Source organism: Vombatus ursinus, unplaced genomic scaffold (assembly GCF_900497805.2).
Source record: "Vombatus ursinus unplaced genomic scaffold, bare-nosed wombat genome assembly UNPS02012319.1, whole genome shotgun sequence".
Lineage (NCBI taxonomy): Eukaryota > Metazoa > Chordata > Mammalia > Diprotodontia > Vombatidae > Vombatus > Vombatus ursinus.
Genome location: NW_020952097.1, coordinates 3,452,631 through 3,479,312, shown reverse-complemented (window position 1 = coordinate 3,479,312; position 26,682 = coordinate 3,452,631). Strand labels below are relative to the sequence as shown.

The 26,682-nt window shown below is 39.4% G+C and overlaps 1 pseudogene; it reads right to left on the bottom strand.

Moving 5' to 3' along the window:
* Window positions 1-9,655: 9,655 nt before the first annotated feature.
* LOC114039836 overlaps window positions 9,656-26,682 on the bottom strand; it is a 119,009-nt pseudogene continuing 101,982 nt past the window's right edge.

Below are 26,682 nucleotides of genomic sequence, written 5' to 3'. Positions count from 1 at the left end.
AAAAAGTTTTTAGGCTTGTTCTAAAGAAGAGCTTCCTAATACAACTATCCCCAAATGGAGTAAGTTGCCTCTCATATGAGTAGCAGATTCCGCCTCAATATTGAAGCAAAGATTAGACCACTTGTGTGATTCTTTTGTCATGATTTTTTTTTTTTTGCTTTTTGCTAGGCAATTGGGGTTAAGTGACTTGCCCAGGGTCACACAGCTAGTACATGTTGTGTGTTGTGTGTCTAAGACTGGATTTGAACTCAGGTCCTCCTGACTTCAAGGCCAGAGCTCTATTCACTGCGCCACCTAACTGCCCCCATGATTTTTTTTTCAGGTATGCATTGGACTTGATCTTCCAGTTTTGAAATTCTGAGATTCAAGGCAGATAGGGGAGTCCACATTTAAGATACAAAGGGCCAGTGATACAATATAGCTATCTCCTTGGTCAGAAGATTTCAATAAAGTGTTACCTGGTACCCATACCCTCTTATCTATCTCTGCACTAGGAGACATTCTTCCCTTATCTCTTCTACCTTATGGGAATACTCCCACCCCTAAGTACCATGGAGGTAGGTTGGAAGGGGTACAAACCACTGTGAATATTGGGACAAGGTTGCCATGAGGCTACTATGCTGTTTCCTCCTGAATAATGCACAGAAATGACTCCTTATGACTATTGATGCTCCATTTAGGGTTCAAAGATGGACCTGGAATCTGATTTAGAACTAAACCATCATGCTTGTATCATGCATTCTCTAGATCAAGAGTTTCTTAACCTGGGGTCCATAACTTTTAAAAAATGATAGCTTTGCTGTGTGATCCTGGGCAAGTCACTTAACCCCATTGCCGAACCAAAAAACAAACAAACAAAAGTGATAGCTTTCAATATTATTGGTTTCCTTTATAATCCTATGTATTTTATTTTATGCCAGCTAAGTGACACAGTGGATAGAGTGCTGGGCCTGGAGTCAGGAAGATTAATCTTCCTAAGTTCAAGTCTAGCCTCAGACACTTACTGTGTGATTTGGGCAAGTTACTTAGCCCTGCTTGCCTTAGTTTCTTTATCTGTAAAATGACCTGGAGAAAGAAATGGCAAACCATTCTAAGTATCTTTGCCAAGAAAATCCCAAATGAAGTCACAAACACACAAAAAATGTGTGCTTCAGACACAACTGAAACAACTAAACAACAGCAACAAAAATTTTGTTTTATGGACTTGAAAACATTGTTCTGAGAAGGAATCCATGACCACAAAAAAATGTTAAGAAGCATGGAATCCCCTCCTGCTGGACATCCAATAGGTATCTCAGGAAATCTCAAACTTATGAGGTAGTTCAAAATGTCCATTTCTTTGGATTAGTGGTTACTGACCTGTCTTCAAAAAACTGAAAGGCAGGAGAAAGTGGCCATGGATTCAGGCTCATGTTCCTGCTTCCATGTACTTAGGCTTCAAGCTGCCATCATTCCTGGGAGTGGAGGAGGGGAGATAAATCCCTTTTCCCTCTTTGCTGGAAGTTCAAGGCAGAAAAAGTGGTAGAAGAGTCCCCAAGGAGGACACAAAGAAATGAAGTTGTTTCTCTTTAGTCTTCTTACTGACCACAGAGGGAGTGGCTCCTTCTGACTTTCAGTTGCCAGTCATCTTCAACAGCTTCCTAGCCCCAGGGACTCACAGGAACCATTCAGTAGTTGAACCATTCTACAAAAGCACATGTCTTTCAGCAAAGAGCCAAAGTACAGGTCTAGCTCAATGGTAGAAGCCCTTTTCTAATAAAGGTTCCTCCCTTAGCCCCAAAATTTTATCTAGTGGACTGAGGGACTTAACTGATTAGGGATACCCTTGGTCAATCTTCCACTATGCTCTCTTCCCAGATAAATATTCTTCATCCAGGAAATCAAACCAGGATTTGGGTTTGGGTTTTGTTTTGTTTTGTTTTGTTTTTTGGTGAATAGTTCTGTTCACTCTTCATCAGTTCATACAAGTCTACCTAGGTTTCACTGAAAATATCCCCTTCATCATATATTATAGCATAATATTCTACAACATTCATATACCAAAATTTGCCCAGCCATTGAGTAATAATAATAAAATAATAATAATCAACTAAATGTCTCATATGCTACATTGATTGTCCAATTAAATTTTTTCTATTGGGACTTCTATCTTGGAACTTCTATCACTAAAGCTTCAATTAGGGTTTTTGGAGAAATTGTATCTCAGGTCTTTTACATTATGGAAGTTCTTTACTGATTTTTAGTCTTTTTTTTTTTTTAAACCACTACTAGTTCTGCTCTGGGATAGAAATAGTAAAAGCATCCTAGAAGTGAGCTGGAGCTGCTGTGCCAGTTAAGATCTCATTCAGGGGAAGGGGGTGTGCCCTCTTTGTAGTCTGGTTGGTTGGTTGTTGTCTTTCATCCTTGAAGAAGACCAAAGTGACATCACTGTGTTGGAGTCAAGGTACAGTGTGTCTCATTGTGGCTGATTAGACCAATACAAGATCAGAAGGCTCTACCACAGGTTAGGCACAAATAGTCTACATGAATGTTTGCAGTAGAGATGTCTCTAAATTTGTGCATCTTACATTTGTTTTGAGCTACTACAATTCTGTTTCACTCATAGAGCACAGTGCCTTTTTTGATGTGGGCATGCCATGCTGGGTGGTCCTTTGCCAATATCTCTTATGTTAAAGGTTTCAAAGTTTTGCGGAGAGACCTTGAAAGTGTCCTTGTATTGCTTCTTTTTACCACTGTGTGAAAACACTTGTTTTGTATGAGTTTTCTATAAAATAGTCTTTTAGGCAAATGTATATTTGGCATTCGAAAAACACAGTCAGCCCATCAAGTTTTGCTTTCTGCAGTAGTTTGAATGCTTGGCAGTTTAACTCAAGAAAAGACCTCAGTATGTGTTACCTTATCTTGCCAGGTGATCTTCACAATTTTCCTAAGACATTTCAAATGGAAGTGATTATGTTTTCTGGTATGTTGCTGCTAGACTGTCCAGGTTTCACAGGCATACAATAATGAGGTCAGCACAACAGCTCTGTAGACCTTCAGTTTGGTAGGCAATCCAATACTTTTTCTCTCCCACACTTTCCTTTGGAGCCTCCCAAGCATTGAGCTAGCTCTGGCAATGCATGTGTCAACTTCATCATCTATGTGTACATATCCAGAAAATATACTACCAAGGTAAGTGAACTTGTCCACAATATTCAAAATTTCTCCATTTCCCATAACCAGTGGTTCCCCATATGGATGATGTCATGATGGCTAATGGCGAACTTGTGTTTTCTTGGTGTTGTTAGGCCAAAATTAATACAAGCAGCAGAGAATTGATTCCTACTTTGCTGCAGCAACAGAGGCTGCATCAAGTGCACAATCATCTGCAAACAAAAAAATCATGCACCAACTCTTTTCTCCCCTTTAGTCTTGGTTTGTAGCCTTTTCAAGTTAAATAATTTACTGTCAGTGTAGTAGTTGAACTTTCATCCTTGTTGAGGAATCTGACAACATTACTGAAAACAGGGGGCAGCTAGGTGGCACAGTGGATAGAGCACTGGCCCTGGATTCAGGAGGACCTGAGTTCAAAACTGGCCTCAGACACCTAACACTTACTAGCTGTGTGACCCTGGGCAAGTCACTTAACCCCATTGCCTAGCCAAAAAAACAAAAAACAAACAAAACAAACATTCTTGAAAACATTATGATAAAAAGCAGGGGAGGGGCTCAGATTCTTATAATCTAGCCAAGGGCTCAAATTCTTAAGATCTGGCCCACTTGTATTAGCAATACAAATGCTTAGATTCCTTAAGAGTCTGGCCAATATGACAGATGTTCTAATAAACCTTGTCTTTGGCTAAAAGAAGACTTGGGTTGAATTCTTTTGGGTAGGACCTGTGTGTTGTGGTTTTGGGGTCCCAGCACCCTTAAACCTCTAAACCTCAACATTTTGGTGACCCATACAGGGAAACTGCTTAACCCCAAATTCTTCTCCAGCCAACACTGGAAGGTATGTAAGCCTCCCCTGCTTCTTTCTTGCCCTGCAGGTGGGGTCACTCTCCAAGCACCTAGGAAGGCTCGGAGGTGCTTTTCAGGCAGACAGTTACGAGGCTGTCTTGCACTCAGCCTGAAGCTCTCAGGCTCTCAGTCCACTGGTTCGGTTCAAGGCCATGGACCTGGGTACACCTTCCGCAGCATAGAGGACAAGAATGGCTAACCTATTGGGAAGCATATGCCCAATTCTGTCAATTCTCTCAGCACTAGGGAATTGGGAAAACTGCAGGTGCTTTTTGGTTCCCTGAGGCTTACTAACTCCCTTCCTTCTACACCCCTGAATCTTTCTTCATGGAGGTTACAGGGAAAAGTTAGAATAGCTAAAAACATCTTAGCAGATGTCTGGAAGTTTTGTGATCGATCATTAAGGAGTTTTGAAACACCTCCTTATAACCCTGGTCACTTCCTCCTCCTCTCACTCCCTTCCCTTGAGTCAAGAGGGTATCTGTTAATCTCTTTCATAGCAGAAGAGAGGTTCACCCTTCCCCCACCCCACCTCTGAATTCACCCCCTATAGTATGGGCACCACTGGCAATGGCTTAGGCCCTAGGGCAACCTTTGCCTGGAAGCATCACCCAGTTAAGCACATTCTGCTCAAGGTAGCTCTTTTAAAGTTGTAGTTTAATTGTTAATTTAAATTTTTAAACGTTTAATTTAACCGTTAATAACGAGATGTTGATTCTCTGTGTAAAGTAATTTGGAAATGAATTTAACCAAATTGAAGTCACCTGACTGGTAATGGGTTTGTTTCAAGTTTCAAATTGGTGAACTTTTTGTATCAATTATGTCAAGCAACTTTTCATAATTTGGTTACCACTAAAATAATTTGGCTTTTGTTGGTTATTGTGGTAATGTATAAACTTGCCAAAAAGCTTATTTGGGTTTTGGCTTTCTGAGAATTTGCAAGATATAGAAATAATCTCTAACAATTGGCTTTTTACACCAGGAAAAATTTAAATTTGAGATGTCAATCCTGGAAAAGTTTTTCCTAAGCTGTGATTAGTGAAACTTGCTGTTTGAGGTAAAAGCTCATGGGATTTTATTTTGAGTTGTCTGATGAATCATAATAATTCATTGATAATCAATAATCCACCCTCTGAGAGAAATGCCACAAACTACTCAGAGAATGTGATACTGGTGGGAAGTCAGCATTGGGAAAAGCTGAGAGGACAATTTTAGCCTCAATCTAAGATGGGCTCCTCCTGGCTCAGTTTCCCCATTATGTTCCTTTAAAAAAGGAATGTTACCCACCTGGCTATTCCTGAGTCTGGGTATGAGGTGGATTTGATACTGCATGGTTGGAAAACTGAATTATTTGAATCTAAACAGAGATAAGGATGTTTTATCCCGTCATATTTGGGCCCTAAATCTAGTCCCTGCTTTATCCTTTTATAGCAAATGGGACCAGTAAAAGATCAATGCAAGTATATGAGATCTTGCTGTTTTAACCTGAATGTGTAGTCATTCAATACCCCAAACAACTGAAATTAAGTCAGAAACATCTTCAGTTTGGTTTGGGGAGGAAAATTTCAGTGATAATTGAAGTGAAAGTCAGCCTCAGGTATTTGTATAATTATTGAACCCAGGGGTGGAAAACTTCTACCTGCAAAAGTGTCACTTAAACTTTAGAAAAAGTAATAAGATCAGATAATCCTGCAAGTCAAATGTAAATGATTTTAACAGGGCTCTCACACTTTTACTTCTCCCTGTATCTGGGCCCTGCAGTCTTTTCTGTCAAATTTGTGTCTTCCAGACTATAGGCCACTTACCTAAAGTTGGTAGCAAACAGTGGGTACCAGCCAATGTCCCCCCATTATCCCCTGGATGCAGCCTGTGCTCAGTTCCAGTCAACCTCTTTGGGACCCCCTCGGGGCAGGGACAGCTGTGCCCCTTGCCAGCAGGAAGCAGTTTCAGAAGCCAAGACCTTTGCTCCTTACCTCAAAAGAATTTGGGTCCCATTTGTTTGAAGGGGGAATGATGGGGTTGGGATCTGGACCCCAGAAAGGAAAAACCCTGACTTTCCCATGTGGCCAAATCTCTGGTGGTCACCTCAGGCTATAATCCTATCAACTTGCCTTTCATTGTGGTTACACCCAATCTTCCAATTCTGTTCTGTTACCTCCCAATTACCCCAGACTACTTCCCACCCTTAATCCTATTTAGGCTCCATTGTCCCTTGGCCACGTGGTCCAGGTTCCTGGTTTTCTATTACCTCACAGTCCCTGCAGTCTGCTTGGCCACTCCTAGATCCCTCCCATAGTCTTCCTGTATATAAGGTCCATCTTGTCTCCATTAAGGTGCTCAGATTCCTTAAGAACCTAGCCAATAGCTCACAAATGTTCAGATTCCTTAAGAGTCTGGCTAATATGGTGGATCTTTAATAAACCTTATCTTTGGCTGATGGAAGACTTGGGTCGAATTCATTCAGGCAGGAACCTTGTGTCATGATTTTGAGGTCCCAGCACCCCTAAACCTCTAGACCTCATTATAAAGAGTGAGATAGGTAGGTAAGACAGATGGAGGTATGCCTCTCCATTCCTTCTGTTACCATCTTGTGGGCCAAAAATGTTCAATCTCAGGTTTCTGGTCTCTGATCTGTACTCAGAAAAGGCAAGAAGAGCAAAAAGCATCCAGGAATATGGTGTTCAGGAACTCTTTAAGTTCATGTGGTTTTCAAGTACAAGAGAGATTAGACTTGCTCAGTTTGGACCTGGAAGGTTGAACTAGGAGCAATGAATGGAAATTACAAAGAGGTAAATTTTGGTTTGATGCAAAGGAAAAATATTCTACTGCTATGCCAAATTAGTGGGGGGAGGGGGGTATGTGCTTTGGCTCATTCGTGCAGAGACAGGACTGCTACATCACTCCATTATAGTTCTGAATACCCTGATGGGTTTGATTTTTTTTCCCTCTCAGCTACTGACTTCAGCCCCCCTCCCCCCATTAGCTATATTTCTTCACTACCCCATAATTAGGTGTTAGTGACTAGCATCCCACTTCCATTTAACCACTTAAAATCTATTAGCATTCACAAAGGGATTTTAACTTCAAACAGTCTCCTCAAGGCACTGTCATTCTATTTTATCACCACTTTCCTGGAAGTGGACTCCTCTTCACATTGACAAAGTTGCAAGCTGAGTATGCACTGCTATCTCATATGAAGAGGTGGCCTTACTCTCCCTACTTAGGCAAACCCCTCTATCCACATAAGGGATCAGATTCTATCCACCTCTCCTCCAACAGATTTCTTGTTCTGTCATATGTATCTTCAAGGAGAGCCCTGTCTACTTGTTCTTTCCCTATTGTCTATGAACATATCCATGTCTCTCCCACCCACAAAAAGCCCTCACTTTGATCCTTCATCCCTATTATTATCCATCTCTTCTTCCTTTTGTGACCAAACTCCTTGAGAAGTCCATCTATGATAGGTATTTTCACTTTCTCTCCTCTCACTCACTTTTTAATTCCCTACAATTCATCTTTTAGCGTCATTCTACTGAAACTGATCTCTCCAAAGTTACCAATTATCTCTTAATTGCCAAATTCAATGGCCCTTTCTCTATTCTCATTCTTCTTGACTTCTCAGTAGCTTTAGACACTGTTATCCTCTTCTCTTTGATATAATTTTCTCTCTAAATGTTTTGGGACACCACTCTTTCCTGTTTTGTTTTGTTTTGTTTTTTATCAGACTGTTTCTTCTCAGTATCCTCTGCTAGATCCTTATCCAGGTCAACATCTATAATAGCAATGATGTAGATGCTTTTTCTATAACAATGAACACACTTGATCCCATGATCTGCCCTATAAGACAAATACCCTAGGATCTGCTTGCTGTGCTCCTGATTCTCATATCCTTCCCATATGACCCAGGACTGATGACACTCCCTAAGCTTCTTCCATGTCTTTCCTTCTACCTTATCCCAGAGAAAAGGGTAGGTGGATGAGAGCACAGTGTAGTTGGACCTCAGATCATGGATTTAGAGTTGGAGTGGTCCTTAGGATCATCTATTACAATTACCTCAGCTTACAGAGGAGGAAACTAAGGCCCCAAAATTTTTTGATTAAGTGAAAATCACACAGGTAAGTTGCAGAGCTGGATTCAAATCAAGGTCCTTTGACTCCAAATCCAGCATTTTTTTCTACTGTTCTGCATTGCCTTTGCCAACAAAATTATTTTTTGATTGAGAATGCTTTAAATGAAATTCTGAAAAATCAATTAATAATATGGACAGGAGTTTCATCTACAGACATTAGATCAGCAGGATCTGAAATGCAAAGCAACATAACACTGACTCTGGGACAACCTTAGCTTTGAACACAAATTATATAGCAACCAGCAAATCAGCAAGGAGTGGGAGAGTGATCTAAACAGTTGGGGGGAGAAAATCCCCAAACCCAACCATTGAACACCTTGTCATGGAGAGTTGTGTCTATTCTCAGTGTCAGGAAATGGTTACACTTCTTTCTCTCCTTTCTTCTGCCTTATGGAGAGAACTAAGAGTTGTTAGAGTAAGAGGCTGCTGAGACAGTCACAGGGACACTGTTTTTCATTTCCTTGCCCTTCTTCTAGTAGCTGGAAGGAAGAGGACTGGTTGTGGGATTGAGGGCAAAGCTATTGGAGCTCTGACACTAACTAAAGTAAGCTCAGAAGATGAGGACTTTTGATATAAAATTAATGACTTTTCTTTTCACTTTAGTTTCATCATTTGAGTCTCCTGTAACCTATGTATACTGTCACCAGATGGTGGCACCATACTATTGTATGAATGGTATAGGATGAGTAGTATGTGTGATTGCCTGAGATAGATGACCACATATTTTCTTTTTTATAAAATATACAACTTTAAGAAACAGTTACACTTAAATAACTTTAAATAGAAAAGCAGATAGTTTTTGAGTAAGTTTTTAAAAGAGGGTAAAAACCTGTGATACAGGGCTCTAGCTTGCTCCCTTATCCATATATTTTTTTCTCAGCTGAATCCACTGCTAATTTTATGCACAGACCATTCTCTCATAACTCACCCCAAATCATTTTACAAAGTATCAAAATATTTCTGGGGCTGGGAACGTATGAAAAGCTTTAGAACTTCAGGTCAACTTGACTTCGAAATTCCTGTTCTGTCAGGACTTGGATATTTGTTCAGCTTGGAGAAACATTTCTTTTATGCCGTTCTGTCTGAAACTACTTTTCAGTCATTCCTATATCCTTCTCCTCTAGTTCTTCCTATCAAAATGCTACACATCAGTCCCTTGATGGATGGATCCAATAGATCAATCTCTTTCATGAAACCATTCATGACCTTCCTATCTAGATGTGACCTTTCCTTCTTTTGAAGGCTTATAGAACTTGTATCTCTCTAACTACACTTTCACATTTATATTGCATTACAGTTATTTTTACATGTATGTCTTAGCTTCCCTACTGGATTGTAAACTCTGTGAAAGGAGGTACTCTGAATTATATTTTGTATCCTCCACAGTGCCAAGTATATATCAGGCACTCATTATATATAAATATTTGTTGGGTCCTGAGTGAAAATCAACTAAATGTATCAGTTTGTTTGTAATAACATTTTGCTCTAAATTACCTTCTTTAATTAGTGTGATTGCTTAAGATTACTTAAGCTTAACTATTTTAATGTTTATTTTATAGAATTCTTCATACATTTATGTAAAAGATGTGGAAATTCATGGTTAAATATGAGGACTATAGCAGAATTACATGTTTTGAATCTCAGAGAAGGTACATGCCTGGACATTCAGGACATATGTTGGAGGTACCCTTCCACCAACCAGTGCTAGCATTCCTAAATTTTTGAGAGATAAACCTCTCAGAGTGGAATTTCATAGCAGAAATCATATAGTGACATAGCTATCACAGAGTCTCTCCAGTGTGAATTCTTTGATGATTAATAAGGTGAGAGCTCTGATGGAAGGCTTTACCACATTCATTGCATTCATAGGGTTTTTCTCCAGTGTGAATCCTCTTATGTTGAATAAGGGATAATCGTACAGTGAAAGATTTCCCACACTCATTACATTCATAGGGTTTCTCTCCAGTGTGCATTCTCTGATGCTGAATAAGCTGTGATCGCTGACTAAAGGCTCTCCCACATTCATTACATTCATAAGGCTTCTCTCCAGTATGAACTCTCTGGTGTTGAATAAGGTTAGAACTTAAAATAAAAGCTTTCCCACACTCACTACATTCATAGGGTTTTTCTCCAGTGTGAATTTTCTGATGATGAATAAGTTGTGAGCTTTGACGGAAGGCTTTACCACATTCATTGCACTCAAAAGGTTTCTCTCCAGTGTGAATTTTATGATGTTGGATAAATGATGAGCGGTCACTGAAGGCTTTGCCACAGTCATTACATTCATAGGGTTTCTCTCCAGTGTGAATTCTCTGGTGTTTAATAAGATTAAAGCTTTGACTGAAGGATTTTCCACATTCATTACACTCATAATGTTTTTCTCCAGTGTGTATCTTATGATGTCATATAAGGCCAGATCGCTGACTAAAAGCTTTTCCACATTCATTACATTTGAAGGGCTTCTCTCCAGTGTGAATTCTCTGATGATCAACAAGGTTACAGCTCTGGCTGAAGGTTTTTCCACATTCACTACACTGATGGGGTTTGTCTCCACTATGAATTTTACAATGCTGAAAAAAAGATGCATGCATACTGAAAGCTTTTCCACATTCATTACATTCATATACTTTCTCCCCAGTATGAATTTTGCTATGCTGAATGAAGTAAGAATGGGCACTGAAAGCTTTCCCACATTCATTACATTTGTAAGGTTTCTCTCCAGTATGTGTTTTATGATGCCGAATAAGGCTAGAGCTCCGGCTAAAGGTTTTTCCACAGTCATTGCACTCGTAGGGTTTCTCTCCAGTGTGAATTCTCTGGTGCTGAATAAGGGTTCTTTTTTTGCTAAAAGCTTTCCCACATTTGTTACATTCATAAGGTTTGTCTCCATTGTGAATTTTATGATGATGAACAAAAGATGAGCAGTCACTGAAGGCTTTACCACATTCATCACATTTATGTGGTTTCTCTCCAGTGTGAATTCTCTGGTGTTTAATGAGTTAGAACTCTGGCTAAAGGATTTTCCACATTCGTTACACTCATAGAGTTTTTCTCCAGTGTGAATTTTACAGTGTTGAATAAAAGATGCAAGTGCGATAAAGGCCTTACCACACTCATTACACTCATAAGCTTTCTCTCCAGTGTGAATTTTACGATGCTAAATATAAGATGAGAGAGCACTGAAGGCTTTTCCACATTCATTACATTCATAGGGCTTCTCTCCTGTGTGAATTCTCTGGTGTTGAATAAAGGATGTCCGCACATTGAATATTTTTCCACATTCATTACATTCATAGGATTTCTGCCCAGTGTGAATTCTTTGGTGTTTAATACCATTACCTTTAGAGCACTGGCTGGAGGTTTTTGCAGATTCATTACTTTTATATGATTTCTGGCCAATGTGAATACTCTGAGGTTCACTAAGAATTGGACTTTGCCTAAACACTTTCCCACACAATTTAGCTTTATAGGGTTTCTTTCCATTATGAACTTTCTGATGGTTAATTAGGTCTGCATTTTCTTTGAAGTTTTATCACATTGATGGAGTCCTTCTCTTGTTGTAACCCTTGGATGTCTAACAGAGATTGAGTTCATACTGACATTTTCCCCAAATTCAATATATTTCTGGTCTCCTCCCTTTGTGGGTATTTTCTTGTGTATCACTGTCCCTGGCCTAAAATTCTTCTCCTGCAAAGACAATTTCCTTAATCTCTCTCCCAAAGGTTATCTCTGACATTTCAATCTGCCATTATGTTCACCTTTTTCAAACTTAGGTCCTCGAAGACTATTTACTTTGAATTTTCTTGATAAAGTCCCCTGTGATTCCATTTCCTCAGGCATTTCTTGTTTTGGAGTAAATATCTTGTTTTTAATCTCAGTTTCATAGCCTGAAACAATGACAAAATACAAATAGTAATTGTTCTTTATTTGGGCGGAAAGGAAATGGATAACATAGGAGAGGACATGACATTTATAAATCTCAATACTGTCCTTATTCTCTTGGCAAAGGATAGTGGTACTTCGAGGATAACAGAAGATAAAAGCAAAGGGAGGTGTAGTTGGCATAGAAGGCAGAGTAAGGCTGGAGAATGAAGATAGCACACTAGGAAGGTTGGGATGGGTAAACAGAGGAACAGTTTAATTAAGGGAAGTAAAGATAATTAAGGAGTGAAGAAGCTGAACTGAAGATAATGGGTAAAGGAGATGACCTCTCAGAAGTTTGTAAAAGGTGATTATACCAAACAGTAAGAGGATGGTATTAAAAACAGCATACACCTTCTACACATTCTTCCCTAGACACCTTGTAGGAAAGAGATGTTTTAGATAAGTTGCTTGAAAATGTTAAATGAATGTTCACATATGCTCATTACATATATCAATAGTAGGGTATATCAAAGCTTTTGTGCATGTATCAAAGCCTTGTTCTCTGAATAATCTTAAGGTTAGGGTCACAAATGCAGTCCTTTCAGTCACTGAACTGCAGTTGACGGAAATTTTTACGAAGTTAAAAATCTGACTAGTACAAGGCAATGGGGTTGAATTTTAATGAAAACATCAATATTTTAAAATTTTAAGATAACCTTTCAAATGTATTTGTAAGTTTGTAGTATTTATGCTTCTAAACTATTAAAATTGTAGTAAGACACCCTGTACCAAAGACAATGGGGGGTTGGTTGGAGGAGATAGTTTCTGAGGCCCCTACTCAGGTCCAATAAATCATGCCTGGGGCCCTGCTAAGCACATAGAAGATGTTTAATAAATGAATACTCAAGGACTGAATGAAAGGTTTTTGCTTACTTACCTGAACAGTCAGCTCTCAAGGCCTCTCTCCCCTCAGCTTCCTGCTTGTCCAGGACCCACGGCTCTTCTCCTTGCTCTAGTCGAGAGATCATGTCGGATTTGGGCACTAGAAATCCTACTCATGGGAAATGGAAAGAGGCCTTGTCAGTCTTCAGCCCCAGAACTGTTCTGAGTTCATGCTCAAGCCCTGGGTCTTCTAGGAAGAGGTAGAAGGAGATGAGCAATACCTAGCAAAGATGAGACCAGAAGATCCACAGCAGGTCTGAGTATCCTAAGAATTGTTCCCTTGGGGGAAAAACTTGGGGTATGGGAGGTAGGTGTGAAGGTCAAGGGATTGTTGATCTGAGCACAGAGAACAATTACCTCATATATGCTATCTCCAACTGGGATAGAAAATTCCATGATGGTGGTGGAGACTTTTAGAGCTACGGCAATAAAACTTGGAAATTAGAGGAAAAGGAAAGTGTAGACTTACAATTTTTTTTTTTGGCTAGGCAGTGAGGTTAAGTGACTTGCCCAGGGTCACACAGCTAGTGAGTATCAAGTGTCTGAGGCTGGATAGACTTAGAAAATATTAAGGAAGCTTCCTGTACCCAATTCTACAAGGCCCAGGTCTGGGGCCTCGGTACTGAAAGCAGGCACAGCTTATGGTTGAATCCAGAGATAATGAGGAATCTCTAATTCCTGAACTCTGAGGTAAAACCCAAATGATAGCTTCAGTCTACTTTGAATAATAAAAACAAAGCCCAGAAGTCCAGATGAATCTCAGGGTTGAGCCTTACCTAGAGAGACTATGTTTCCATAATTTTCCATCATCACATTCCTGTACAGATCTCTCTGAACTGGGTCCAGAAGGCCCCACTCCTCCTGAGTGAGGTACACAGCTATGTCTTCAAACATCATGGAATCCTGAAACAACATATTTCTGCTGAAAATTCCAGCTACAGGAACAGTCTCAGTGTTGTGCCTGGGGGTCAGAAGGGAGCTGGTAGTTTGTGGTAAGGGAAGGTGCTTCAGAAGCAGTAGATCCAGAGGTTAAGTCTTTGGGTGCAGATGTTTTCAAATCTACATATGAGTATGTGTATAATCATGTGCATGTAAGTGTTATTGTGTATCCATATGAAGAGGTAGAGGTGTGTACCGTCTTCCTGGTTGAGAGATGGGATAGAAATGGATACATTTTGGGGAAATGAAGAGAAGCTATGATGAAAAGAGCACTGAACTTGCAGTGAGACCTGGGTTCAAGTCCCAGTCCTTCCACTAACAAACCTTGTGATCTTATACACATCAATCACTTCTTTAAGTCTCTGCTGCTTCTTCTTTAAAAGAAAGGGGTTGGATCAGTTGGTCTCTAAGATCCTTCTCCCAAACCTCTCTAGAGTGACTTCAAGATTATAAAGCAACCCCCTCCCACTGTTGCCAAAACATTGTTACCCTCTCTCTGAATTACAACATGTTCAACTTTGGGAAATACACAGTTTGGCCTAGCTGGATGTGAGTACAACTGTCTACAGATGTAATTAACTGGGAGGGGCAATAACTTCTCTGATGACAATTTTTTGGTTTCCTGTGCTGCCTTACCAACATGAGGGATAGGGAAGGCTTCCTGTAGGAGCTTGCACTTACACTGGTCTTTAAAGTGGTATCTCAAGAACATGATAGGTGTTGGTGGGGTGGAGAGAGCAGAAGAGACTAAATGTTTTTGAGAAGAAAACCGATATGACCTGGAAGACTACTCTGTCAGTGGAAATGAAATAGGCTTGTTTCTGTGATATCTTCTTTGACTCATTCATTACTTAGGATACTGTTACTTAGTCTCCATTTAAGTCTGTATTTTTCATTCATATTTCTTTTATCTGTGGCACCACTATCTAGTCTCCTCTGTTTGCAATTTTGGAGTTGCCTTTGATCCTTCATTTTCTTTCATCCCACAGTTACTAGATTCTGTTGATTCTATGTTTGTACATCTCTCACATCCAATTCTTTCTCTCTATTCCCACTGCAACCACCCTAGAATAGGAACCCTCACTCAGAAGGAGGCTTAAGTGGAGAAAGATGAGCTCAATTCTGGACACAATGTGTTTGAGGTACCAGTGGAACATGCAGGTGAAGATGTCCTATAGGCCACTGGAGATGCTGGTCTGGAGTATGTGCATGTGTGAATGAGAGAGAACACATGCAAATACAATATTTTATTCCCAAGTTCCTAGGTGATGGATTAAGATCTCTGGTCTTGGGGTGGGCAGTACAATTCCAAATTGAGGACAGAAGCTGAGGCCATACTAGGACCATAACAGCAAATGGTTTTCAGCAAAGACAGCTCACCTGTTGCCCAACTGGTAGGGGTTCAGCCGCCATCATCTAATTTCTCAGAAAGACAGGCAGGAATTTGAGGATCAGTTAAAACTAAAGAAAAAGGAAGGAGCCATGAGTGAGAGTAGATTACCCAAGAAGACCGCCTCACTACTTCCCCTTTGGCTTCCCTAGTCTTCTCCTAGAAGTCTCCAGGGACCTTGTGATAGATTTCCCTTCTTACCCTGTATTGACAACAGAGCTCTAAGTTTAGCAATTGTGCAAATGATAGACTGAGAGAGCCATGACTATGGATATAACCAGTTCACATGCCAGACAAGGTGTGTGAAACTCATGGATTGCTCTATCCCAAGAGTGTCACAGAATACCACACAGGGATTAAGATGAAAGAACATCCAGTCAGCAATGATTACTGAAGTTACTAACTAAAATTTCAGGAAACTCAATTGTTTAAATATATATAAACATATATCTAACACAAAAGGAGCATCCTGTATGTGAGTTCTCAGAAGAATAAGATAATAAAGGGCAGTAGGTCAGTAGCTAAAAGGATATGAAAAGAAGTTTTCACAGGGAACACAAATGATAAATCATCAAATGTGAAAAAGGCTCAAATCTCTAATAACTAGATATGAAAACAACTGAGATACCAACAATACTTCAATGACTTTGCAATCTTGTTGACATGTATGTTCCTGCCAAGATACAGATTACAACCAGAATCATTGAAGTACTCAAAACCTGAAATAATGTCTGAAAGAATCTGCTAACAGAGACCAAATTTGGTCTTGGAGAACAGATAATGAAACACATTCCCCTCTCACAGTAGAGATGAAGGATTATGGGAACTGAATGTTGCATATGCTAACTGACATGGTTGTTCTATCTGTGGATATTGTTCAACTATTTTTCTTTATTATCAGGGAAAGTTTGATGTTGGAAGGGGGAAGCATATGAGGAAATGACAGTGATAGAAAAAAACCCCAAAAGGAATCAATAAAACATTAAACAAAATAAAGAGATCTGCCATATGCTGCTCTAATTCAGGATGGAATCTATTGAATTTCTCTTCATCTCAGGAGTGAGAAGTATAAGCAAGGGTGAAGGGGTTGTGGGTCTCCTCTGTTCAAGATGCCCAAACATCAGTGGTTTGGGGCAGATAAGGTAAAATCTATGAGCTATCATTCCATCTACCTACAACTTCTTTTTTGTCATTTCATTTAGGCTGAGAAAATCAAAATTGATGTGATTTTGTTCCTTTAGTAGTTTGTCTACTCATTAGTCAATGCACAGGGATGTCACAATTTTATCTTACCAACAGCCAAACTGGTAGTTTTCTGCTACTCTATAGTATCTCTGCAGAAGTAAACAAAGACTACTTAGGATTGGGGGCCATTTAGTATTTTCCTTTGTTTCATGAATTTCCTGGACAAAGAGTTCATGATTAGGTATCTGACCTGCTTGAAATGAGCATCTTCATATTTAGTGAGGTCATTCTTCAGAAAGCAGTTCATTGCCTCAATCTACTTGAAGCCTCTCTAGTATGGTTGACTCTGTCAGAGCTTGCTCTGTTGTGGCACAGCCTTTGAGAATCTGCAGCTACTTCCCTCCAAAATGAGGCCCTGGAGAAGGGCTTGGTGGAGAGAATCAGAAGGATGGAGAAAATGTACATGACTTCACACAAAGATGAACAGTAGAGATCTCACAGAACCAGAGTCCCTCGGAATTCAAAAGTACCATAGAGGCCATCTGCTCCAACCCAAATCCCCAGAATAATATGCTTGACAATATCTCCAATAGGTGGTCAATCAGTCTTTATATTATGACTTCTAATGAGGGAGTGCCCACTATCTGCTGGGTAGCTCATTCCACTTCTGAATAGCTAGTTAGAAGTTCCAGTGAAAATCTGCATATCAGCAACTCCCACTCATTGCTATCAGTTCTGTCCTCTGGGACTAAGCTTGAACACAACTATGATATCTTCAATTTTTTCCTCTCCAGGTTAAACATTCCCAGTTCTTCCCATCAATTTTTATACAGCAGAATTTCAGGGCTCCTTACTACCTTCCTCTGGACATGTTTCACATTGCCAATATCCTTTTTTAAACTGAACTGAAAACAATACTCCAGGGGTGACCTGACTGGGATAGAATATAGCAAGACTCTCTCACTTCCCATATTCTAGATCTAGACACTACCTCTTCTCTTAATGCAGCCTAGTATTACTATTAGCTTTTTTGGTTGCCACCAAGCCCTTCTTCATACTGAGCTTTCAGTCTGATCTTTTTCACACAATTTGTGTGGATGACATCAAAGCCAGAATACCTAGCATTTATCTAGAGCTTTAAGTTTTGTAAAACACAATAAAAAATTGTATTATCAATACAAACATCTCATTTTGTCCTCACAACACTGGAAGGTAAGAGCTATTATTATACCAACTCAACAAATAAGGAAATCAAGGCAAACAGAGGTTAAATGATTTGGCCAGGGTCACATAGCTAGTAAGAATATAAGGAAAAAGAAAAAAGAAAAAAAAAGAATATAAGGATAGATTTGACCTTGGGTTTTACTTGGGTCCAGGTTTAGCCCTCTATCCACTGCCCTACCATGGAAACATACTTCTTTGACAAATGGCTAAATGCCTTAATTCCTAATTACTAGTGCCAGTCACAGGAACACCGCTGCCCTCCACAGCTGCAGATGGGATCAGTACAATGAAGCTGGGAGTTAGGAAACAGTATCAAGCCTTAAAACCACTGAGGGAAGATGCAGAGAGGAGAAGCTGGAGAAGGTGAACAGTAATTGCCCAGCAGGATCAGAGGCATCTTAGGCAAAAGATAAAACCAGTAGATGATGATCTTCACCAGTAATGTAGGTTATAAAAAGATTATTCCAATATTTCAGTGACCTGTCAGTTCATTTGTGTGGGTGCTTTCTTCACCAAAGCAAATCAAAACCTTCTCTATCCCTTAATCATAGGATAATAGCTCTAGAGTTGGAAGTGACCTTAGAGGTTATCTAGTCCAATGCCCTCATTTTACAAATGAAGAAAGTGAGGGCTGGAGAGGTTAAGTGATTTGCTCAAACTTAGGTCCTATGACTCTAAACTCTGTTCTTTCCATTGCAACATACCCTACACACCTTAGTGTTGCAATTTACCTCCAAACTTTTACTTCCAAACTAAAACAAAGTTGGATGTCACAAGATTTTATTCAAACAGTTTTGACAATCAGAAGAGGTAGAAAATCCAGAAATCTTCCCTAAGACCTCCCTTTAAATGGGAATTTAAAACCCCAAAACTGATGCAAATCATTTTCCTCCTCTCCCATTTACAATGAAAGGCTAGCAACTTAATTACCAGGCTCCATTCACAAACTTGAAGGTTGTTGCTGAAACACTCTCCTTAGAGAAGTATGTTACATTTTAGTAAGTACCGTTCTCATGTTACCATGTTCCAAAAATCAAGAATTTCTGTTTGAGGCTTTCAGTGGCTACCACTTATCAGCAGAAGGTTTTAAAGACAATTTGGTGCTACAATTTCAGCTTCCCATAATCACATCAAGTAGATGGTTTCATTAGTTGCTACAGCAAAAAAAAAAAAAAAAAAAAAAATCATTACTTCATAACTAGCCCTCTAGTGATGAGATTCTTCCCATTTCAGTAGGGTAGTACTGAGATAATCGATACCATCTCATATTTGGCTCATACTTGAAGCCTTTCTGGCCCCAAAGAAACTTGTCAGTTTGTGTTCTACTAGTATAGTCTCTGAAAAGCCAGGATTTATTCCATGCAACACTGAAATATCAGAATGGGACCTTAGTGGAAGTTGTTAGCTGATTAATGATAAATGCATTCAATTCCTTATAATCAGAAACCAGTAGCAAAGTTACTACTGTTCAGTTCTCCATGGCTCCAGCGATCCTCTTCTGGCCGGGTCCTTGAAAATAGTGTGTAGTGTCAAATTCCATACCCAGGGAAAGGCCCAGAAACAAATTTCTTATGGGATTAAGAAGTGAAGAAGAGACTAGGAAACCAGGCAGATAATTCAGAGATTGGGTAGACTAATTGGAAATGATGGAGCAAATTACATTGGATTGTGAGAATTTTTAAAAGAAAAACTTTATCTTGGCCCTACTGTCACTGTAAGCTACCAACTCTATCACTTTACTGTTAAATGTATAGAAGTTGACCACACCCAATCCCCATACTTCCTTGTTAACAATGTTCCTCAGCTAACTGGCAATCTGTATTCCATTCCTATTAATTTTACTTGAAACTATTCTCTTACAGGTCAGTCGTTCTCTACATGCTAAGGCTAATAATCTTTTTCAGTTCTCAACCTTCACTCCTCTTCAGTTTTTGACACTGTTATCCCTTTTTCTTCTGGATACTTTTTTTTACTCTCTCCTTAAAGATAAGATACACTCTCCTGATTCTCTTGCTTCTATCTAACCCTCCACTAACTCCTTCCCTGGTACATCACCTTAATTTCTTAATGTAGGTATTAATTAGGAAACTATCTGTGGCCTTCTCTCTCTAGACTATCTTCCTTAGTAATTTTGCCCACCCCTGCTCTTTAAGAAAAAGATTATCAAGAAACAGTAGAAACATTTAAGGATGTCTCATCTTCAAGGAGAGAGTATCCAGAAGGAGATGAGGGTCAATGATGGTGCCACAGACTGAAATAGCAATGCCAGTGGTTTAAAGGAGAAAACTTTGAATTAGGACATGTTTTTTAAGTTTGATGTGCCCATTAACATCTGGGTAGATACCATATGGGTAGTTGGCGATGTGGGTTGGGAAATCAGAAGCAAGGTCAGACCTAGAAAAAGAAATTTGGGAGTCATCTGCACAGAGATGACTCTCAAATCCCTCCTACCACGCTCATAACTTTAGGGTTATCTCTAAATATTCTCTTTCCTTTGACTGTTAATTACTAGGTCTCATTGATTCCATTTTTTTAAAAAGGTAATTGGGGTTAAGTGACTTGCCCAGGGTCACACAGTTAGTAAGTGTCAAGTGTTTGGTCTGAGGCTGGATTTGAACTCGGGTCCAGTGCTCTATCCACTGCGCCACCTAGCTGCCCCCCATTGATTCCACTTCTGCAACAACACCTAAATCTGCTTTCTCCTACTCCCACTGCTACTTAACCCCAGTTTAGGTCTTCACTACCACCTACCTAGATTGTTATATAGGGTCTTCATGACACTAGGTTTGTGATGGTAGGTCACTTAAAAAGGATTAAAGAATATAAACAGGCAATTTTCAAAAGGAGAAACAAATTATCAATAAAGACATGAGAAAGTATTCAAACTCTTTATTAAATGAATCCAAATTAGATCTGTGAAATAACTATCTTATACTAACTAAATTGATAAAACTCAAAGTTGGCAGATTTGTGGAAAAAACAGGCATCATACTACACTTTTGATGGAGTTCTGAATTGGTACAATTGGAAAGCAGTATGAAGTCATAGAATAAGAGTTTTAAAAAAACTATTCACAAACCTGGAAAGATTTGTATGGTCTGATGCTGAATGAAGTGAGCAGAACCAGGAGAACGTTGTACACGGTTACAGCCATGTTGTGCGATGACTAACTTTGATAGACTTAGCCCTTCTCAGCAATGCAAGGATCTAAGACGTCTCTAAAAGTCTCATGATGCTATCCACATTCAAAGAAAGAACTATGGAGTTTGAATGCAGATCGAAGCATACTATTTGCTCTTTTTTTTCCTGTTTTGTTTCCTCTTTCTTGTGATTCTTCCTATTGGTTTAATTCTTCCTTACAACATGACTAATGTGAAAATGTTTAATAAGAATATATATGTAGAGTCTATGTCAGATTGCACACAGTCTTGGGGAGGCAGGGGGAGAAAAATTTAAAACTCAAAAGTGTATGGAAGTGATTGTCGAAAACCAAAAGTAAATTAATTTAAAAAATAAATTAAAAAAAACCTATTCATGCCCTTTGACCCAGTGATCCTATTGAGACTATATCCTACGGATATGTAGTGTTCCATCAGGCTACCCCAGTTTGCACTTGTAGGTTGGATCTCCTAGGGGACAAATTCTTCAGGTTCAAGATTTTCCATGGGTCCATACTCCTAAAATTATAACTCATAATCCCACCCCTCACCCACATTGAAATGTTTACCTTGTCCCCTATTCATTCAGAGGGCACAATTAGTTCAAAGCACAAATATTTATTGAATTGTCAAAACAACAGCGGTAACAAAACATAACCCACAAAAATGAGCGTCGCACATGCCTACAAATATACACAGTTTAAGAGGGAAGAGTAGACGTACTCTTCACAGTGAAGAGACACAGACAGAGAACATATTTAGCCAAGACAATGTACAGTCTTGGCAGGACCTCCTATGAAATCTTTAAACTGTGTCTACTGGGCAAGCTGGTCCACTGGCCTTTCTGAGCCCACTCCTGGCCTAGGTGCTTGACCACAATCTCCACTGGATCCAGCTTCAGGTTTAGCTGACATCCTGGAATGGGATTCTGCTATGCTCTCTCAAAAAGCATTGGTGTCCATAACCCTATCATCAGCAGGAGCTTAGACTGAGACCTGGCATTTTCTGATCAGGATCCTCACTTCAGATACTGGATTCTCAGATCTTTGTTACCACAACTCAAACCTGCTGCTGGACCCAATGTCTCCTCTGGCCATGTACTCCTGCTGTAATCCTTACCCCCTGCTCCATGCTGTACTATGGAAAAAGCCCAAGAGCATCTTCAAGAAATGACTTTTCTTCCACTGCTTATTCTTTTCTTGACTACTTTTTGTAAAAGCTATCACATCTACCTTCAAGTATACCAGGGGTATGGCTGATTCTCAGACAGCCAACTGCCATGCCCCCTCAACCTGTCTTCAGCCAGTGGCTAACATTCTATAATTCCATTAAGTTGACTAAGGAATTTTTTCTTACTTTGTCAAGTAAAATTTCTTATTTTGATCAAAGACTGATCTACTCCCTTTATATATGTATGATGGGGGAGTGAGAGAGGGTGGAATGGGAAGAGTCCTATTTGTATAAAAAAATTTAGCAGCATTTTAAATATCAAACAACTGAAAACAAACCAGGAGGTCAATGATGGGAATGGTTCAAACTCATATACAAAGTTGATGGAATATTATTGTGCCTTAAGAAATGAAAAACATGGGGGCAGCTAGGTGGCATAGTGGATAGAGCTCCAGCCTTGGAGTCAGAAGGACCTGAGTTTAAATCCAGCCTCAGACACTTGACACGACACTTACTAGCTGTGTGACCCTGGACAAGTCACTTAACCCCGACTGCCTCACTAAAAAGCAAAAAAACAAAACAAAACAAAACCATAAAGAATACAATGAAATAATGAAAGACATTAGGAAGTCTTGCAGAATGATCAAGTAGAACCAAAATATTTACTTAAATAGTGCTTTAAGATTTGTAAAGAGGGCAGCTAGGTGGCGGAGTGTATAGAGTACCAGTCCTAAAGTCATAAGGACCTGAGTTCAAATCTGGACTCAGACCAAACACTGGACACTTACTAGCTGTGTGACCCTGGGTAAGTCACTTAACCCCAATTGCCCAAAAATAAAAAATAAAAATAAAAAGATTTGCAAAAAACTTTATATAAAAAGGCAACTTGTTGTAGTAGAAAGAATGCTGGAATTTTGAGTTGGGAGAGATCCAGCTTCAAATTCTGTCCCAGACACTTCCCTGCTGTACTATGACAAAATCCCTCTCAAGCATTTTTTCTCATCTATGAAATGGGGATAATACTTGTATTACCTACCTGGATTCTAAAAAATAACAATTCATATTTATATAGCACTCTAACCTTAAATCTCTTGCCCCATTGTCCTACTATTGTCCTTACCCTGGGTTATCTTGGTTTTCCCTGCTCAGACTCTGTTCACCTCAGTGAAGGAAGTCACACAACCTGTTGACTGTGCCCAACGTGGTTATGTTATCTAATCTTAGCCAGGTCCTCCCACCTGCGTAGTAATCTTTTTATCTTTTCCCATCATCACACTTTTCCCAGCTATTGTTCTAAACCTTGTGTCTTTTTCCATTTCTGACACCACTTCTTTCTCCCTCTTTCCCAGCAGAGGTTGTTTCTAACTTTACTAAGAAAACAGAAATCCCAACATGACTACCTTTTTCTCTTAATTCAGCACCTCAAATCCCTCAACATTATCTCCCACTCTCTCCTTTGCTGGCTGTCCTTTTGCTTGCCAAAGGCAAACTCTTCAGTTGTGCCCAGATCCCTACCTCCAGGAGTTTGCTTTTTCAATTATTATCTCCCTTCCCTCAGTCTTCAATTCCTCCTTATTTACTACTGGTACTTTTCTTGCTGTTGACAAATATGCCCACGTCTCCCCTAATTTTTTTTTAAAAGCAATTTATTAAAAGCAATTAAAAAACATTTTATTCATGTCTTTTATCTTTACATCATAGTCACTTCAATCCTCCCCTCTCCAGATTGAATCCTCCCTTATGATGACAAAACAATTAAGCAAAAACATCCATTACAGTGAGTGCATCTGACAACATATACAATATTCTAACCTAGTAGTCCCCTTCTTCTCTGTCACAAGGCAGAGAGAATATATTTCATTATCCATTCTCTTAATACATTAATTCCTTTTTCAATTATATTGAGTTTTACTTTCTTTTAATGTTTTTTTCCCCATTTACATTGTTTTAGTCTCTATTTTTCTTCTTGGTTCTGCTTAGCTTGTTCTGGATCAGTTCATACAGATGTTTCCACATTTCTCTGAATTCTTTATTGCTTCCCTCATTCTTAAAAAAAAAATCACTTGATACAATGGTTGTGTCAGTCAGTTTTCCCTAAATGTTTTTTGTTATAAAGGAAGACTGTGAGGAAAAAATATCAGGAAAAGTCTGCAATACCTTTTTTTTTAAAGGGAGAAAATTTTTTTAAAAGTCATTTGAAGCTGTAAACCCTTCAAACTATTATCTCCTTTTCTCCCTTTGGAGTGTACAAAAAACTACATATTTATCACCTCAACTTCTTCATCTCTCACTCACTTCTCAACCCCTTGCAATATGGCTTTCAGCCCCACCTAGACATATATTTTTTTCTAGAATTACCAATGCTCTTAAAAAAAATTGTATTTACGTCTATTGTTTTATATCACTTTTGTTTCCCAATATATCCCTATACTCAATCCTGTCTGGAGAAACATTCCAAATAATAAAAGAAAAAAATAAAGTTCAACAAAACTGACACATTGATCAAGTCCAACATTATATGTGGTGTTTCACATCCATAATCCCATGTCTCTGCAAAGAAAGGGGGAAGGTACATTTTTACATGCCTTTTGGGGGCCAACCTTGGTCCTTCTATTAATTTCACAGCAATCATTTTCAATTCCTTTGTTGTTGTTTTTCCCATTTACAATGCTGAAGTCATTGCATGTATTGTTTTCCTGTCTCTTCTTCACTTTTCATCACCTTATATCTTCCCATGTTTTTCTGCATTGTTCATTTTTTTTTATTCTGCACAGTAATATTCCATTACATTTACAGAACACAATTTGCTAGCCACTCTCCAAGTGATGGGAAGCTACTTTAAGTTTTTTGTCATCACAAAAAGTGTTCTTGTAAATATATGGTGTATATGGGACCTTTTTATCACTGCACTACTTGGGTTTTATGTTCAGCAGTGGGCTCTCTGGATCCAAAGGTATGGACATTTTAGTCACTTTCTTAGCATAATTCCAAATTGCTTTCCAAAATGGTTGGACCAATTCACTGCTCCAATAGCAGTTTACGAGTTCTCCAGTTTTTCAACAGCTCTCTACAAAAAAATCAATGACCTCTCAATCGCAAAATCTAGATGGTCTTTTCTCAGTTTTCATCCTTCTTGACCTAAATGTAGTTTTTTACATTATTCACTGAACTCTCTTTTATACTCCCTCAGTTTTTGTGACACTGTTTTCTCCTGGTTTTCTTCCTACCTGTGTGATAGGGCAAGCATAGATGTTTGTGGCTTTATGCATGCCTACAAAAGTACAAACTCCTTACTGTGGCACTAAAAGTCCTTAATTGGCTCCAGCCTACCTTTCCTGACTTATTTCACATAGTCCCCCTTAACACACTCTATGTTCAGTCAAATTGGCTTACTTGTTGTTTTCTTATATGTAACATTTCATCTCCTGCCTCAGTTCTTTCCCCCGTTCAATCTATTCACACAGCTACCAAAGAGATTTTCCAGTGCAGATCTGACCATTTCACTCCCCAACTCAATAAACTCCTGTAGTTTTTTAGTACCTAGAGCATAAAAAATAAATTCCTCTTTTTGGCATTTAAAGCCCTTAAAAATCTGGCCCAAAACTGCTTCTCCAGATTTACTATAAACTACTCTCCTTAACTCACACTCTTTAAGTCTAGCTAAACTGGTTTTCTTACTCTTCTTCACACATAGCTTTCCATTTCCTGATTCCATGTCTGTGAACTGTTCCCTACAACTGAAATGCACTCCTTTCTCACTTCTACCTCTTTTCTGCCCCACTTATGTCTCATCTCCCCAGCACCTAGCACAGTGCCTGGCACAATAGTAAGTGCTTAATAAATGATAGCTGACTTACTACTCCATGCCTTTTCTCTCCTCAGCTCCACTTTTCAGACTCCCCAGCTTCCCTCAAGGCACAAGTGCTAACGGGAAAGGGAACCCTCTCCTGATACTCCAGTTGTTAATGCTCTTTGCCTCCACAAATGACCTTTTATTTACTTACCTGTGACACGTTCTAGGATGTAAACTCCTTAAGAGAAGGGGCTGTTTATCATTTTTGTCACCATATCCTTGATACTTAGCTTAGTAACTTACAAATGATAGACTCATGTTTGCTGAATTTAAGGCTTAGAACGTTTCTCTCACAACAACCCTGTACTAAAGATATCTTCCCTATTTCCTTTTTTGTTCCGATCGGTAATTTGATGTATGGGAAGCTTCCACTATGGAAACTTCCTCCACTGATGTAAATAGACAACAATTTGGGAAGAAAGTAATCCAAAACCTGGAATAGATATATTAGGATTATACACAGACCCACGCATCTTTAAACATATTGAATGATCGAAAGCAAGGCCAAAAGCCGTACCTGTCCTTAAAGGGCTTATATTCTACTGGAGGAATTAGAGGTCTTCCGGACTTCCAGGTCAGGGCACTATTCACTGCCAAGCTGCCTCGTATCCCCATTTTAGTGAAATGGAGACGGAGCTCGTGGGGGCAGGGGGAGCTCAATGACCTGCCCTCGCTGCCACAGGTCCTAAATGTTTGAGGCAGAATTCGAACACAGGACTCCTGGGCGTTCTGGGCTCCATCCGCTCGGTCTCGCAGCCCCATGCCCGCTCCTTTCCCTCATCCCCAGGCCCTTTCAAAGTCCTCCTCTTTCTTTCTTCTTCCCTCCCT